The 17,664-nt window shown below is 45.9% G+C and overlaps 1 protein-coding gene across 3 annotated transcripts in view; it reads right to left on the reverse strand.

The window, feature by feature from the left end:
• Nucleotides 1-17,664, reverse strand: part of LOC135050113 (ephrin type-A receptor 6) — a 1,497,116-nt gene that overhangs the window by 430,606 nt on the left and 1,048,846 nt on the right. The gene's annotated exons all lie outside the window — the stretch shown is intronic.

A 17,664-nucleotide genomic window follows, 5' to 3' on the forward strand; every position in this document is an offset into this window, starting at 1 on the left:
TTCCAACAAGTTGTATTCACAATCGCTGCACAGATAGGTAATGATATGGGAAGAGTAAAATAGTTATTAAACTATAGTAATGGTACGGAAAATTCACAAAATGTATCAGATATATTAAAAAACACAAGGCCTGCTTCACAAATAAAATTGTCACCCTTTCATTCCTGAAAAATTAAATAATAGATTGCTAGTATAAAGCGATCTTCACATCTGGGTGAATTTTACATTTAATGACGTTGTGTCATAGAGTATTCTAGGTCAGCCGAAAATACTATTTAAGCACACATGAAAATATAATAATCATAATATAATAATCATTTTTTTTTTTATAGCGCTCTTTCTTCACTAGGACTCAAGGTGCTTTAGGACAACAAACAAATATATTTCTTGACTAGGAAAAAGTCACTGTAGAACTAACAGTTAATGAATGCAGAAGTCTAGAGAAAGTAAAAAAAATTAAGTAAAAAAGTGACTATTGTGTCAAAGTCGAAAAATATTGTAATGCATGCCTAACGTACTAACCCCATGCACATGCCCGCTGCGCTTGCACTCAGTCTGCCGTGCGTGCGCATATCCGCAATTTGCGTAACGGAGCTTTTCACGGCCATGCGCCTTAGCGCGTGGTATGCGCATTTACGGTAGAGTTTGTGAACGCATAGAGGGTTATTAGAACATTGCATATTTAACCCAAATAGTGTAGATTGTAGATATAGTTCCCCTAGACCATGTCAGCGAGTATAAATAGTTTAAACAGTTCCTGGACAGAGAGATTCGCCTTTGCATGATAGGAAGGGTCAGATAAAGGTTGGAAGGTGATGTCTAGTATCCAGCTGTAGGGTATTTTGAGGGTGACATTCCGGTGTTGGTTAGAGAAAGATCGCTTGTTCCTGCGTATAGTTATGTACCAAAGTAGAATATGAACATTAACTGTATTTACTGTATTTTATGTATGCGGCGGGAATCCAGAGGATACCACCCACAAGAGCAGTTGGGGAAAGACATCGCCCACCCTTTCAAATACACCTATGACCTTTTCTGTAATGTAGAGACACATCCCTGTGTCCAATGGACAATGAGATTACAGTGACCATTGTATTGTGTATGCATGTTGTGTATAAAAAGACCATTGTTGCCTGGCCGGTCAGAAGACTCTGAACGCTATCTGTATGACCAGCGGAGGATCGGCCGAGTTGCGCTTGCGAACATTCTCACGTATGTACATTCTCTGTGGCCATTATTCTGTTTAGATTTACTTGTTAGCCTGTAGTGTATGATTTGTATTGTTTTACCTTTTGGAATTAATCCACTGAGGCCTTAGAACCCTGTGGTTGCAACTACAAATCAGTGTTGTGTTTTCACTTTCCTGCATGGGCTTTATAGTTTATTAATCTGTATAAGGTGTATAAGCATTGATAAGGTGTACGCACTGCGGGTACTTTGTATCGCCAGCGCTACTTAAGGTTTAAAGGTATTACATCATTGCAGTACTTTGCTGTTAAGAGTTTAAAGTATAAGCATATCATTACATTGTATCATTAACAAGGTTTAAAGGTTATCCATTGTGTGTGCGCACGCTGAGCGTACTCTGTACACTCAGCGCGGCGAGTGTACGCCAAGTGCGTACCACGTGCGGGACTCTGTACGCAAATAGCGTATAAAGTGCGTAGCACGTGTATTCAGTCTAGCGGCCATAGCGGCTCCACGGTAATAGTGTATCTAGAGGTATAGCTTTGCGGTCTAAGGTAATATCGGCATTATCAATTGGGAGCTCGTCTGGTTCCTTCTCATACCCGCAGCCTAGCAGAGTTTTCGCAGACTTTATCTATCAGCAAAGAGCGGAAAGGTGTCCCCTGTAAACCTTCTCTTGGTCGGGGGATACAATAAGTGCTGATTAGATAAGCGTCTGCCCTGCATGGTTTGAAGGGATGCTGGAGGGATCCGTAAGGTAAGAACGCAAAAGCTATTTTTCCTTTTAAAATCTGTGAATTACTGTTTTGGCGCCAAATGCGCACGCACCACACGGACACACCTGTATTTTGTACTTTGCATATCTGCTCGCATTATTGCCATAAACATTGATTACTAGATTCATTTTGACCTGTACTGAGAAAAAATTGTTGCTATTTAGTTAAAATATAGTTAATAGTTAAAGAAGTAAGTGTAAGACGCACACACAGCCTGGCCTAGTTGTAAAGGTTTATACAGTAGAAACTGTGTGTGTGTTAAGTAAGTGATTATAGTTAAATATCGCTTACATTTATAGAAGTGTGGGATTTGTAGTACTGCGGACGTACGGCCTTTGTACACGTGTCTCGGACAACGTTCGGGACTGCGTACGCAACGTAAAGGCCTACACACGTGGCGTGTTTACGCAACGTGCATACAGGTACGCCAACTAAATACAAATCACACAATAGCATTGTTTTAGTTTAGGCGCAAAACGGTAGCCACGCGTTAATATCACAAATTAATCAGTGTCCAATATTTAGTTTAAATACCTTTTTTACTGTATCACCTCTGGAATTGGGGCTGTTTTCCTGAATGAAAGTTAATTTTCTGTACAGAAAAACCAAAGTGTATATGAGTGAACGAGCGTGAGTGTGCAAACAATAAAGGTTTTGTGGACCCAGGGAATTCGGAATCCCGTCGAAGACCACATCAGGTGAGTGGACACTTGGTGGCGTGGGAGTGGCTTGCTCACGTTATCATTGATTAAGGTATAAAGGAGCAATTAGTATAACAGCAGACCAAAAGGTCAGTGAAGTCTGAAAACCGCTGACAAAGTCAAGCGAAGCTCTGAATACCTCGGCCTAAAAGGTCAGCGAGGTTTTGTGTAGAGAGCGCAGCCCAGGTGGTTGGCGTAGTACCCATATAGGCCGGTTCAGATACGCTCCGGCTGAGGTTTCGCAGCCTGAAAAACGATTCCATTGGTCGCACGGCGGATAAGTAACAGTTACCTATACGCTGTGCGATTGTACCGCGCGTTCGTGAGTGCAATACTTAGCCCACCACGATACCCTTTTACGAGTTGTGCGTAAAAGTCGCGGGATCATTGGCGCTAAGTGTAGTACACGCAACGTGATTTGTGTAACAATTTTTTTGTTTTAAGGGAGTTTCGCTGGTCACTCAGGAAATCTCCAACGACCAATATTTACTGGGAAGGGTAAGTCACTCCCACACACTCTCAGTAAATAGAGGTTACACAGGGGCCCGAGGTTGGGTACGACCGGTGCTGACGGCAGTGTTTAGGTGTATTGGCCAACATGGGCGTGAGTGGGTGAAAGCGCTCGGAGAACTTTCACCGTTGCCTTACCACTGAGTATTTTGTTTTTTTGTAGGAATTTGCTGAGAAGGCAATACCTGCAAAAGATGGGGGCCAGTTGCTCAAGTAGGGGACGATCAACCAGGGTTCAGGTTGATATTCCGCGGCCCAAGGGGTCGGCGAGGTACATAATGTGTGAGAAATATGGCTCACACACAGAGGTTTTATGCAATGAATGGGAACGTATGACTGCGGAAGATAGGGAACCATTCCCTAAGGTAGGCAGTTTTAATCCAGAGGTGTTGCAGAATTTAAGGATTAGAATATGTCTGATAAAATCCCGAAAAGAGAGGATCAGACACTCAAACTGTTTACATTTATGGCAACGAGAGAGTGATATGCAAAGGGAACTAGCTCACACAGCTGGTTCCAACCCTAGCAGGAAACTGATTGCAACTGTATATTACAAGGGAGAAAGTGGCTACAGAGAATGGCATACTAATATATGATAAGAGTGAACTTGATAAATGTATTAATGCTAACCCGTGCAAGTTGTATCCCATCTTAAACTTCCCTCAGGACTGCGACCAAGAAGATGAGCCCAGCACGATATCGGCACTCTCTCTGGCAGCCACCATACAAGACACACAAGTGGGCACGGCCCAACCAGTAAGAGCAGTAGCAAAGGCCCCTAGCGGAGGGACAGGTGAGGTCATGTCCACAGTTAAGTACGGTACAGTACATTATGCAGAGACAATTGCACCTCACATTGTAGAAGCAACCCAGAATGATGTAATTGAACTAAATCCTGTCAGGGTGATCGCAGTCCCCAATGGGAAGACTGATGCTCAGGGAATCACTCCCGTCAGGAACATTGCTATGCATTGTCCCTGGTCCCGGACAGAATTGAGGACAATTATGTCTGAATTTCCCGATCCCAGAAAAGATCTAGCCGTATGTCAGAGGTTTATTAGAGAACTAGGTAACGCCACCGAACCCACGAACAAAGATTGGCGGACAGTGCTACGGGCATGTTTGCCCTCCAATATTGACCCTGTGAAATTCATTGCTGATTGTAAATTAGACGCAGAGGTACCTCTCACTGATGAATACACTCAGGAGAATGTACGACAGATCAATCTGCAATTAGGAGTATATTTCCCAACTGTTATCAAATGGAATAAAATCTTCTCCATTAGACAAAAAGAAGGTGAAGCTGCTTCTGAATATTTCCATTGAGCACTGCAGGAAATGGCTAGATACACTGGGGTCGAGGACATTAAGGAAAATCTACACCATAGAGAGGTAGCTGTGTCCGTATTAATGGACGGCTTGAAAGAAACGTTGAGAACAAGGGTACAGACCACTCAACCTAACTGGAGAGGTATTTCGGTGGCTGCATTAAGAGAGTCCGCTATCGAGCATGATCGGAACATCATTAAGGACAGGGAGTCACAGGGGGATAAGCTGATGACCGTAAGTATCAAAGCCCTGACAACGAAGCCACATCAGCCTAAACCCCAGACCCCTGATGGTAAGTCGTATGTAGTAAAATGTTATAATTGTGCAAGATGAGGTGTGTCATATATTGTACTCCTGAGGGTGTCTTCTTAGATATACCCGAGAATCACGTTCAGGAAGTGCAGGATATGTTAGACACCCCACAAAGGTTAATGTCACACTCTGCTGTTATAGACGGGTGTCCATCCAAGGTAGAGGAAATGATCTCCCAGATACCGGAATCCCTCTGGACCAAAGATGGACAAGACACTGGATTGATGGCAAATGTAGCTCCTGTAGTGGTGCAAGTAAAAGATGGTAGGATAGCTCCAAAAATCCCACAGTATCCTCTGAAGCCAGAGGCGGAATTAGGAGTGTACCCAGTCATAGAGCGCTTGCTACAACAGGGCATCCTAGTTAGGACGTCCAGCACTGCAAATAGTCCCATCTTCCCTGTGAAAAAGAGTGGGGGGAGGGGTTACAGGCTAGTGCAGGATTTAAGGGGGATAAACAAGATAGTTGAGAGCCAATTCCCCGTAGTGCCAAATCCAGCTGTCATCCTCATGCAAATTCCCCCTACTGCGAAATTTTTCACTGTCATTGACCTCTGTTCCGCTTTCTTTTCGGTCCCTCTGCACCCTGACAGCCAATATTTGTTTGCATTTACATACAGAGGAGTACAGTACACCTGGACTCGCTTACCCCAAGGTTTCATTGACAGCCCAAGTATTTTCTCCCAGGCTTTGCATGACTGTTTACAATCCTTTCAACCTGAGAGCGGATCAGTATTAATACAGTATGTAGATGACTTACTGCTGTGTTCTGATTCACTCGAATCATCCTTGAAAGACACGAAACAGCTTCTGTTTCACCTTTCTAATACGGGACACAATGTTTCAAAGGATAAGTTACAGTTGTGCCAGACCAAGGTGAAATATTTGGGACATTGCTTGACACAAGGACTGAGACACCTCACCGCTGATAGAATACAGGCAATTCACGACATGACTCTGCCACAAACCCAGCAGCAGATCCGCACTTTCCTTGGAATGTGTGGGTACTGCCGAAACTGGATCCCAGGGTTCTCCATACTGGCTTTACCTTTGCAAGAGATGGTCTCGTCAAACAAACCAGATCGGATTTCGCACACAGATGGGTCCGAGCTGGCATTTGAGAGACTCAAACAGTGCCTATCACAGGCACCTGCCAGATTATGGGAAACCCTTTGAATTGTATGGTACGGAAAGTGCTGGGTGTGCGGCAGGTGTCCTAACCCAGAAACATGGTGATGCCAGCAGGCCGGTAGCTTACTACAGTGCACAGTTGGACACCGTAGCACGGTCTCTCCCCACATGCTTGCGAAGTGTTGCAGCGATAGCATTGCTAGTGAGTAAAAGCGAAGATGTAGTGTTGGGACACAACCTGACCATCCATACACCTCATGCAGTATCAGCCTTATTGAACTCTGCCCAAACCAGACATGTCTCATCAGCACGGTTTACAAGGTGGGAATTAGCACTAATGGCCCCTGCAAACATCAACATAAGGAGATGCAGCGCACTAAATCCTGCAACTTATCTCCCGGGTGTGCCTGGACAGGCACAAAGGCTGGAGGATGAGAGTGATGGTGAGGGAGGATTTAGTACAGACACTGACACACATGATTGTATGGAATATCTGAACCAAACTTTCACTGCAAGACCCGACATTAGTGACAACCCACTGGAAGGCGTAGATTTTACTTTTTACACTGACGGTAGTTGCCACAGACAGACGGACTCGGGAGACTTGTGTACTGGATACGCAGTCGTAGATGACAAAGGTATCATAGAAGCTGAACCCCTGGGCCCACCGCACTCAGCACAAGTTGCTGAGCTGGTCGCCCTAACCAGAGCGTGTGAATAGGCTAAGGGTAAGTCAGCCAATATTTATACAGATTCTAGGTATGCCTTTGGAGTAGTGCATGATTTCGGGGCCCTATGGCGCCTCAGAAATTTCATGACGGCAGCTGGCACACCTGTAGCGCATGCATCCCATATAAAAAGGCTTCTAACAGCGATACAGGAACCTGACAGAGTGGCTGTTATCAAGTGCAAAGCACACACTTACAGTCAAGACCCAGTGTCACTTGGTAACAGCCGGGCAGACGAAGCTGCTAAATCAGCAGCCAGCACCCCCACACAGACAGATATCACACAACTGATGGTATTCAATACCGTCAACACACAAAAATTAAGTGAAATGCAAAATTTGTGTTCCCCACAGGAAAAGGCAGTCTGGAGGTCAAAAGGATATGGCCAGGAGTCCTCAGGACTCTGGACAGATGGACAGGGTAAGCCAGTAGCCCCCAGAGCATATCTTCCAAGCTTAGCTGAGAAGCACATGGTCTGACTCATCTGGGTAAAGAGGGTATGTGTAAGCTGGTGAGAGCCTACTGGTGTGCGCCAGGATTCTCTTCTCATGCGGGTAAGAGAGCAATGACATATCTTACCTGCTTGAGGAAGAATATTGGAAAGTCAATACCAACAGAACCATCCCATATCCCGCCAACAGACGGCCCTTTTTAGGTAATACAAATTTATTTCATACAGTTGCCACCCTGCAGAAAATTAAAGTATGTGTTAGTTTGTATTGACGTGTTTTCAAATTGGGTAGAAGCATTCCCCGCTGCCACAAATACTGCTACGTTCACTGCAAAGAAGATCGTGCAGGAATTTGTGTGCAGATATGGTATCCCTAGAATAATTGAAAGTGATAGGGGTACCCATTTTACAGGTGAAGTCTTTCAGGTTATGTGCAAACTGATGGGAATTAATAGTAAGCTGCATACTCCGTACCGCCCACAGGCGAGTGCGAAAGTGGAAAGAGTAAACAGCACTATTAAGAACAAGCTGAGCAAAGTGATGGCTGAAACTGGATTGTTATGGCCAGAAGCTTTGCCACTTGTATTGTACAGCATCAGAACCACTCCCAGGTCCCCCCTTAACCTATCACCCTTTAAGATTCTTTTTGGTCGACAACCCCATGTAATGATTGACCCCCAGGATGATTTGAAATGCAATAATGAGGTGACTGTAAAATATATGGTTAAGATGAGCCAGCAGTTGAGGAATCAAAACAGCAATCTAAAGCTGGTGATTCCTGACCTACCAAACAGCAATTGTCATGACATTGAACCTGGGGATTATGTAATGATTCAAAATTTTCTACGCTCAGGTTGCCTTATTGACCGGTGGGAAGGACCGTACCAAGTCTTACTAACCAGCACGACAGCATTGAAGGTTGCCGAGAGAGAGACTTGGGTCCACTCGTCCCACTGTAAGAAGGTCGCTGACCCAGAGAAAGCCTGTGACAAAGAGCAGAGTGTAGAGGAAATCGTATCACTGGAGTGCCTGTTCGGGGAAGGTTGAGAGGCAGGACTGTTGTCACGGCACCTGAGCACAGAGAACTACAAGACCAGAGGCGGTTGTCGCACCAAATTTCTTTTTCCTTTTTATTATTTTCTCCATCTCCCATTACCCTCCTTTCCCCCCTTCCTTGCTCCTTTTTCTCTCCCCTTAGCAAGATGGACTTACCCCAAGAGACTGCATTCCGGGTTTTCCTGTTGACCCTGTTGTTGACCAGAGCAGTCTGTTTAGGTGAGAGTACCAGAGAGGTCGAGAAAGGATCTGGAATGGGTTCTGATGGCAAGGACGGATTTGTAGAATTCCAAGAGCAACACATTCACCGAGCAAAGGCGAGTATCAGAAAACGATCTGGTAGTCAAGAAACTAGGAAACACTGTGAAGGGTTATTGGCTGAGGAAAATTGTATTTGTAGAAACTGTGAAAACATAGTTGAGGATGGGTGCATCCAGAGATGTCAGTCCAGCCTTAATATCAACATGGACCGTCATCCATTGAGTGATTATCACTCATTAGTGGGTAAGGTTTTAAACCAAACAGAATGCTGGGTGTGCTCACAAGTACCTCAAGGTCAGAGCAAGTCAGGACTAGTACCGTATCCATTAACAATAGATGAGGTACTTGAATTAAGGGGTGGGAGACCGGTGGACAAGAAATTTAATATTTCTAAGCCCCCTAGTTTGAAGCTCCACCAATATCATGTGGATAGATCCTTAGTATGTTTCAACATTTCCAATTCCCGAAAGCCGGGAAATTGTGAAGTAACATGGAATAACCAAACCATGGCATTTTCACACAGAGCCGACAGAATGCCCGTAGACTCAGAACTTATACGCCAAATAGCCGACGGTGGAAGGTATTTTCGGTACAGGTATACTCTAGGAAGTAGGACCATGCGGGTTGGAGAAGTATCACTAGGGTACTGTGCGCATATCATACAGCCTGATACGTGTACTGAACAGATGAGAGAGTTAGGGATAGGATTTTTCACTTGGAAGGTTTGCAATATGGTAATGTCATATTCTGTCCCATATGTTCTCCCCGATGATGCATATTTCATATGCGGGAGGAAGGCGTATAAGTGGCTTGCCCCAAACTCAGAGGGATTGTGTTACATTGGAAGAGTGTTGCCAGAAGTTATGACCATAACCCATAATAAGATGTAAGACGTTCACCGCAATGCTCAAGCTCCTTACACTCACACTCACTATGAACACATCGTTAAGAGACACCTTATAGATAGGACAGAGCACGCAGCCTCTGATTTGATCCACGAATCCACCGGGATTCAATTCCTACTCGCGTTAGATATCACCCGTACCGCCAGAGGAATTATAAATTTTAGGTATATTCATGCGCTAGCGAACCTGATAGATAATATCACCGAGATGTATGATGACACCTTCAGGTATACAGGGGGGGAATTGCAAGCTTACAAAACGGAACTGATCCAGCACAGGATGGTTCTAAATTATATCATAGCGGTGACAGGCGGGTACTGTGTCACCTTAGCAACTCAGTATGGTGTAAAGTGCTGCACGTACATTACAAACAGCACTGAGGACCCAACCGAGGTCATAGATCAAAAGATGGACGATATCTTGCAATTGAAGTGGGAGTTCCGGAGGAGACACAACCTTACCCTTACTGCTGTGAGTAATGAACTGACCAGCTGGGTCTCATGGTTGAACCCACGCAATTGGTTCTCAGGTTTAGGAGAATGGGCTCAAAATGTTATCATGAGTGTAGGAAAGTTTCTCCTTTGTATCCTGGGAGTTGTCATAATGATTGGTTTGATATTTAGATGTGTTCGAATTTTAACGCGGCGCAAGCGCAGTACCAAAGTGATGAGTTTGAGGAGCGGGGGCACTGTCACAACAACTGATTTAATTTATGACCCATCAATAGAGACAATGTTGTGATAAGACGTGATTCCACGGTCCGTTTCTTTCACCTGTTTCTCCTTTGTTTTCCCTCAAGCAAAAATACATCCATTCGGAAGAGACGTTGATGAATTATACATCCATTCGGAAAAGACTCTTTGATGGACACTCTGAAGACTTTTATGGACACTCTAAAGACTTTGATTAACACTTTCAGCAAAGATACACCCATCCGGACAAGACTTCAACCAACACCCAAGAACGATTGCACGAATGTTATGTGAATGTATTTGTGATACGTGTCTTATCTTCATCTCTACAACCTTCAGGTAGTGACACACATAGTCGACAGGTGATATAGATACATATATTAGCATTCACATGTGTTTCCCCCTCCATGTATCATCAACTAAATGTGCACCCCATTTGTTGGAACAAGAAGACGAAAAGAGCTCGGTAGTGTTTGTTGGCCCACTTACAGACCCTTAATATGGGATGAGAAGGATTTAATGTATACTTCGCAATACCTCGAAGTGTTAGGCGCCGAGGGTCCGCCCGTCAGTGCGGCCCGGCGCCTAGCAACTAGGAACGCCGCAGGCAGACAGCCGCCGGCTCCCTAGCAACGCTAGACGCCGGGCGCACGGAGCCGCTCTGACCATAGCAACGGGGACGCCACTGTCGGACCGCGTTCCCCGTTGCTAGGTCTAATGAATCAGGTCAAATTGCATCCTGGCCGTGCAGCATGCAGCTGCACGGCATAAGTAACATTACCCTGTCTGGATCCGGATTGGAGGGGTTCTAAATAAAAGCACTCTCAGGACTTCTCACAGACGCCGGTGTTAGCTTCCTGTTGCTGTGTCTGTTACAGAGAGTTTCCATTCCTGCTCCATCCGGTTGTTCCTGTCCTCAGTGATCCAGTACTCGGAATTTGTCATCTTTCCTGGAGTCCTACCGAGCACCTTTAACATCCAGTGGTGTTCGTGAGTCGCGGCGTAGCCGTGTGTTGCGGCTTGACCGCTTACTATTTATTATTTAGTTTTATTGTGTTCCGGAGCTTTTGCGGAGGATTCCGCTCCCACTAGTCCACTCTGGTATCCAGCGGTGCTGGATAGGAGTAACGGATCAGTGGATCTTTGGTTGTCCTTTTCCCTGGCGGTTTGTCCGCACATACTTTTGGTTAAGTTAGATAGCTTGTAACCCCTGGTCTGGTTGCTTAGTCAGAGGGCCCCTTGTTATCACCCTGTCTCGGATTTCCCTTTGTCTCCCATTAAGACCTGAGGGGGCATCGGGGTTGGGCAGACATAATCCGCCCTTCGAACGCGGCTGCCATGGGCTCAAGCAACCATAGTCTCGCAGGGGATTTCTGATAACACGGGCGAGACAACGGAGTTAGGGCGCCAGGGGTTACTAGGCTTTCCTGCTCCCGTAACCAGCATATCTTTCCAGTACTCAGACCTCTGCCATAAGATCTCATCTGGTCTGGAGTACGGGAATCATAACATTAACACCGGCCAGACTAAAATTTAAAATTAACAGGAGTTAATTTTTTCCCTTATTCAGTTGGGAGATTTTGTCAGCTTCATGAATCCCACCGGTGTTGGGCCAAATCCTGGCCAGCTTTTAGTTAGCCAGATCCAAGAGCTTACTCAGATGGTTCAGGATCTGTCCCTTCGGGTGAGGTCACAGGAAGATCTGTTACGGACTTCCCCGAGGGTCATTCCTGAACCAAAAATGCATCTGCCTGACCGTTTTTCTGGGGATAGAAAGCAGTTTTTTAATTTTAAAGAGTCTTGTAAACTGTATTTTCGTTTAAGACCAGTATCCTCAGGTACGGAATCTCAGCGGGTAGGAATTATTATTTCTCTGCTACAGGGGGATCCTCAGACCTGGGCTTTTGGTTTAAAGACAGACGATCCAGCTTTATTGTCTGTAGACGCCTTTCTGGGGTCCTTAGGGCTTGTGTATGACGACCCTGATAGAGAGGCATCCGCCGAGAGTCAGTTGCGTGCTCTCAGACAGGGTAGGAATCCCGCAGAGATTTATTGTACAGAGTTTCGCCGTTGGTCGAACGACTGTGGATGGACTGACCCAGCCTTGCGCAGTCAGTTTCGCCTCGGCTTATCCGAGTCTATAAAAGACAGTCTCCTTCAGTATCCCGCTCCTGAGACTCTCGATAAACTCATGGAGCTCTCTATTAAGATTGATCGTCGTCTCAGAGAGCGGAGGGCTGAAAAAGGAGCATCTGTCGGGTCTACTCCTTGTGTTTTTTCCATTCCTGTGGACATAGAGGAGCCCATGCAGATAGGCCTCTCCAAACTGTCTCCAGAAGAAAGAACCAGAAGGCAAAATTCTGGTCTTTGTTTATACTGTGGGGGTAAGGGACATTTTGCCCGTAGTTGTCCGAACAAGTCGGGAAACGCCTCGACCAAGTGAGTTGCGAGGGGGTTCACTTTGGTCTACAGCTTATCTCCTCAAATAATTCACTGTTGGTTCCAGCTAAAGTTTCCTTTGGCAGCCTCTGTTCTTCGGTCTCGGCTTTTGTGGACAGTGGAGCTGCAGGGAACTTTATGGATTTAACATGGGCCAAGGCCTTAGGTATTCCTCAGTTAGCCTTGGGTAGGTGTATCACCATGCATGGTTTAGATGGGAGTCCCTTGTCCAATGGGGTTATTTCTCTCTGTACACCTTCTGTTCTACTTTCGGTAGGAGCTCTGCATTCTGAAAAGATTGAGTTTTTCCTTACCCATTGCCCAGCAGTTCCTGTGGTTCTGGGTCACCCTTGGCTGGCCTTTCATAATCCCATCATTGATTGGCAGTTGGGAGAGATCTTACAATGGGGTACCATCTGTAATAAGGAATGTATTACGCTTCCCATCAGAATTGCTGCTGTCATTCCCGCACCCATTCCTGTGGTATACCAGGATTTTGTTGATGTATTTTCCAAGGGCAATGCGGATATTCTGCCTCCCCATAGGCCTTATGATTGTTCTATTGAGTTAATTCCTGGTGCCACTTTGCCTAAGGGAAGGTTATATGCATTGTCCGGACCTGAAACTGTGGCCATGAATGAGTATGTTAAAGAAAGCCTAGGGAAAGGATTTATCAGGCCATCTAAATCCCCTTTAAGTGCAGGCTTCTTCTTCGTGGAGAAGAAGGATGGATCACTCAGACCTTGCATCGACTTTAGAGCCTTGAATAAAATCTCTGTAAAGAATACTTACCCTTTGCCGCTGATTTCTGTCCTCTTTGATCAGCTACGTTCGGTGGTGATTTTTTCTAAGATTGACCTGAGAGGAGCATATAACCTCATCAGAATCAAGTCAGGGGATGAGTGGAAAATGGCATTCAGTACTCAGTCAGGCCACTATGAGTATCTGGTTATGCCTTTCGGCCTGTCCAACGCTCCGGCAGTTTTCCAGGATCTCATTAACGATGTGCTCCGTGAATTTCTTGGAAAATTCGTTGTAGTCTACTTAGACGATATTTTGATATATTCTGACTCTATAGAACAACATGTTACCCAGGTGCGTCAGGTTCTAAAAAAATTACGTGAAAATCACCTATATGCCAAGCTGGAGAAGTGTGAATTTCATGTCACGGAGGTATCCTTTTTAGGGTACATTATTTCCCCTCGGGGATTCTGTATGGAACCAAAGAAGCTCCAAGCCATCCTTAGTTGGGCGCAACCCACCAATTTAAAAGCAATTCAGCGCTTTTTAGGGTTTGCAAATTACTATAGAAGATTTATTCACTCTTTCTCTGACCTAGTTGCTCCCATTGTGGCACTGACTAAGAAGGGAGCAGATCCTACCAACTGGTCACGTGATGCGGAGTTATCTTTTCAGGCCTTGAAACAAGCCTTTGTCTCAGCCCCTGTCCTCAGACATCCCAACCCAGAATTGCCTTTCATTGTTGAGGTCGATGCCTCGGAGGTTGGAGTAGGGGCTATCCTGTCTCAGAAGGATCCGGATTCCCTAGAATTACATCCTTGTGCCTTCATGTCCAGGAAATTCTCATCTGCTGAATCCAACTACGATGTTGGTAACCGGGAATTACTGGCTATTAAATGGGCTTTTGAGGAGTGGAGGCATTGGCTTGAAGGAGCCACTCATACCATTTCAGTTTTGACTGATCACAAAAATCTTCAATACATTGAATCAGCCAAACGGCTTAATGCCCGGCAAGCTCGTTGGGCTTTATTTTTTACTCGTTTCAAGTTCATTATCACCTTCAGGCCAGGTTCCAAGAATACCAAGGCAGATGCCCTATCACGCAGTTTTCTTCCAGTTCAAGACAACAGTCCTGTTACTCCCATACTTCCGTCTTCAGTCATTCGGGCAGGCCTCACACAAGATTTATTTACCCAGTTGAAGCAGCTTCAACATCAAGCTCCTGGTAATACTCCTGCTGGTCGTCTTTATGTCCCCGAGTTTTTGAGAGCAACGGTTTTGACAGAGTTTCACGATAGCAAAGTTGCCGGGCATCCGGGGATCGCTAAGACTTTTGAATTAGTTTCCCGCTCAGTATGGTGGCCTGGTCTTTCCAAAGACATTAAGGAGTTTGTTTTTTCTTGTCAGGTCTGTGCACAGCATAAGGTTCCCCGTTCCTTGCCTATCGGTCAACTTATGCCCTTGAATGTTCCTCTTAGGCCATGGTCTCATATTTCCATGGATTTTGTGGTGGACCTCCCTCTGTCAGCCGGATGCCGAGTCATATGGGTGGTAGTGGACCGTTTTAGCAAAATGGCCCATTTTATTGCTCTTCCCCGATTGCCATCTGCCCAGGGATTGGCAGTCTTGTTCCTCCGCCATGTTTTCAGACTCCATGGGTTACCCACTGATATTGTTTCTGATCGGGGTCCACAATTCATTGCACAATTTTGGAAGTCTTTTTGTGCCTCATTGAAGATGAAATTATCTTTAACGTCTGGCTACCATCCCCAATCCAACGGACAGACTGAGCGAGTCAATCAATCATTAAAACAATATTTGCGTTTGTACTCGGCCAAACTCCAAAATGACTGGTCTGAGTTTCTTCCGTTAGCAGAGTTTGCTTACAACAATGCCTGTCATTCCTCCACCAATGTATCTCCATTTTTTACAGTTTTTGGTTTTCACCCTAGAGCTAATTCCTTTTTTCAACATTCCTCTGTCTCCTCACTGACCTTGACCTCTCATCTCAAACTCATTTGGAGAAAAGTGCACCTGGCTCTCAGAAAAGCGGCATTTCGGGAGAAAAAATTTTCTGACAGGCTCCGGCGGCCGCGCACTTTCAAAGTTGGAGATAGGGTATGGTTGTCGACTCGCAACATTAAACTTCGACAAACCTCAGCCAGATTGGGTCCTAAATTTATTGGACCATTTCAAATTATCAAAAAAGTCAATCCAGTGGCTTTCCGGTTACGGTTACCAAAAACTTTACGGATCGGAAATACCTTCCATTGCTCCTTGTTAAAACCTTATGTTTCGTCCAGTAAATTTCCTCGCAAGATCTCTCAGGGGAAATCACCAATAGACGTACAGGGTCAGCAGGAGTTCTTAGTGGAGAAGGTTCTCGATTCCAAGTTGTCCCGGGGTCGGCTTTATTTTTTGGTGCATTGGAGAGGTTATGGTCCAGAGGAAAGGTCTTGGGTCCTGGATGAGGATCTCCATGCCCCGAGGCTCAAAAGGGCGTTTTGTCGAGAATTTCCTCAGAAGCCTGGCCTTAGGGGTTCCTTGACCCCTCCTCAAGGGGGGGGTACTGTTAGGCGCCGAGGGTCCGCCCGTCAGTGCGGCCCGGCGCCTAGCAACTAGGGACGCCGCAGGCAGACAGCCGCCGGCTCCCTAGCAACGCTAGACGCCGGGCGCACGGAGCCGCTCTGACCATAGCAACGGGGACGCCACTGTCGGACCGCGTTCCCCGTTGCTAGGTCTAATGAATCAGGTCAAATTGCATCCTGGCCGTGCAGCATGCAGCTGCACGGCATAATTAACATTACCCTGTCTGGATCCGGATTGGAGGGGTTCTAAATAAAAGCACTCTCAGGACTTCTCACAGACGCCGGTGTTAGCTTCCTGTTGCTGTGTCTGTTACAGAGAGTTTCCAGTCCTGCTCCATCCGGTTGTTCCTGTCCTCAGTGATCCAGTACTCGGAATTTGTCATCTTTCCTGGAGTCCTACCGAGCACCTTTAACATCCAGTGGTGTTCGTGAGTCGCGGCGTAGCCGTGTGTTGCGGCTTGACCGCTTACTATTTATTATTTAGTTTTATTGTGTTCCGGAGCTTTTGCGGAGGATTCCGCTCCCACTAGTCCACTCTGGTATCCAGCGGTGCTGGATAGGAGTAACGGATCAGTGGATCTTTGGTTGTCCTTTTCCCTGGCGGTTTGTCCGCACATACTTTTGGTTAAGTTAGATAGCTTGTAACCCCTGGTCTGGTTGCTTAGTCAGAGGGCCCCTTGTTATCACCCTGTCTCGGATTTCCCTTTGTCTCCCATTAAGACCTTTTGGGGGGCATCGGGGTTGGGCAGACATAATCCGCCCTTCGAACGCGGCTGCCATGGGCTCAAGCAACCATAGTCTCGCAGGGGATTTCTGATAACACGGGCGAGACAACGGAGTTAGGGCGCCAGGGGTTACTAGGCTTTCCTGCTCCCGTAACCAGCATATCTTTCCAGTACTCAGACCTCTGCCATAAGATCTCATCTGGTCTGGAGTACGGGAATCATAACACGAAGCTTATCTAGAACATGTACGGCACGATGATACATGCCCCTCAGACATGGATTTCATACATACATGCTTTTACTATCCCACTAGGTCATACATTTCCCGCCTACTACTCTCCTCCTACCATCCAATTATTTTATAGATATTGTATTGTATATTTTTCTGTTTAATGTTTAGATAGTGGCAGTTATTATTGACTGCCAAAGGGTGGACTGTCAAAGTCGAAAAATATTGTAATGCATGCCTAACGTACTAACCCTATGCACATGCCCGCTGCGCGTGCACTCAGTCTGCCGTGCGTGCGCATATCCGCAATTTGCGTAACGGAGCTTTTCACGGCCATGCGCCTTAGCGCCTGTTATGCGCATTTACGGTAGAGTTTGTGAACGCATAGAGGGTTATTAGAACATTGCATATTTAACCCAAATAGTGTACATTGTAGATATAGGCCCTCATTCCGAGTTGTTCGCTCGCAAGCGGATTTTAGCAGATTTGCTCATGCTAAGCCGCCGCCTACTGGGAGTGAATCTTAGCATCTTAAAATTGCGAACGATGTATTCGCAATATTGCGATTACACACCTCGTAGCAGTTTCTGAGTAGCTCCAGAATTACTCGGCATCTGCGATCAGTTCAGTGCTTGTCGTTCCTGGTTTGACGTCACAAACACACCCAGCGTTCGCCCAGACACTCCTCCGTTTCTCCAGCCACTCCTGCGTTTTTTCCGGAAACGGTAGTGTTTTTCCCACACGCCCATAAAACGGCCTGTTTCCGCCCAGTAACACCCATTTCCTGTCAATCACATTACGATCTCCAGAACGATGAAAAAGCCGTGAGTAAAATTCCTAACTGCATAGCAAATTTACTTGGCGCAGTCGCAGTGCGAACATTGCGCATGCGCATTAAGCGGA

This window comes from Pseudophryne corroboree, chromosome 2 (assembly GCF_028390025.1).
Source record: "Pseudophryne corroboree isolate aPseCor3 chromosome 2, aPseCor3.hap2, whole genome shotgun sequence".
Taxonomy (NCBI): domain Eukaryota; kingdom Metazoa; phylum Chordata; class Amphibia; order Anura; family Myobatrachidae; genus Pseudophryne; species Pseudophryne corroboree.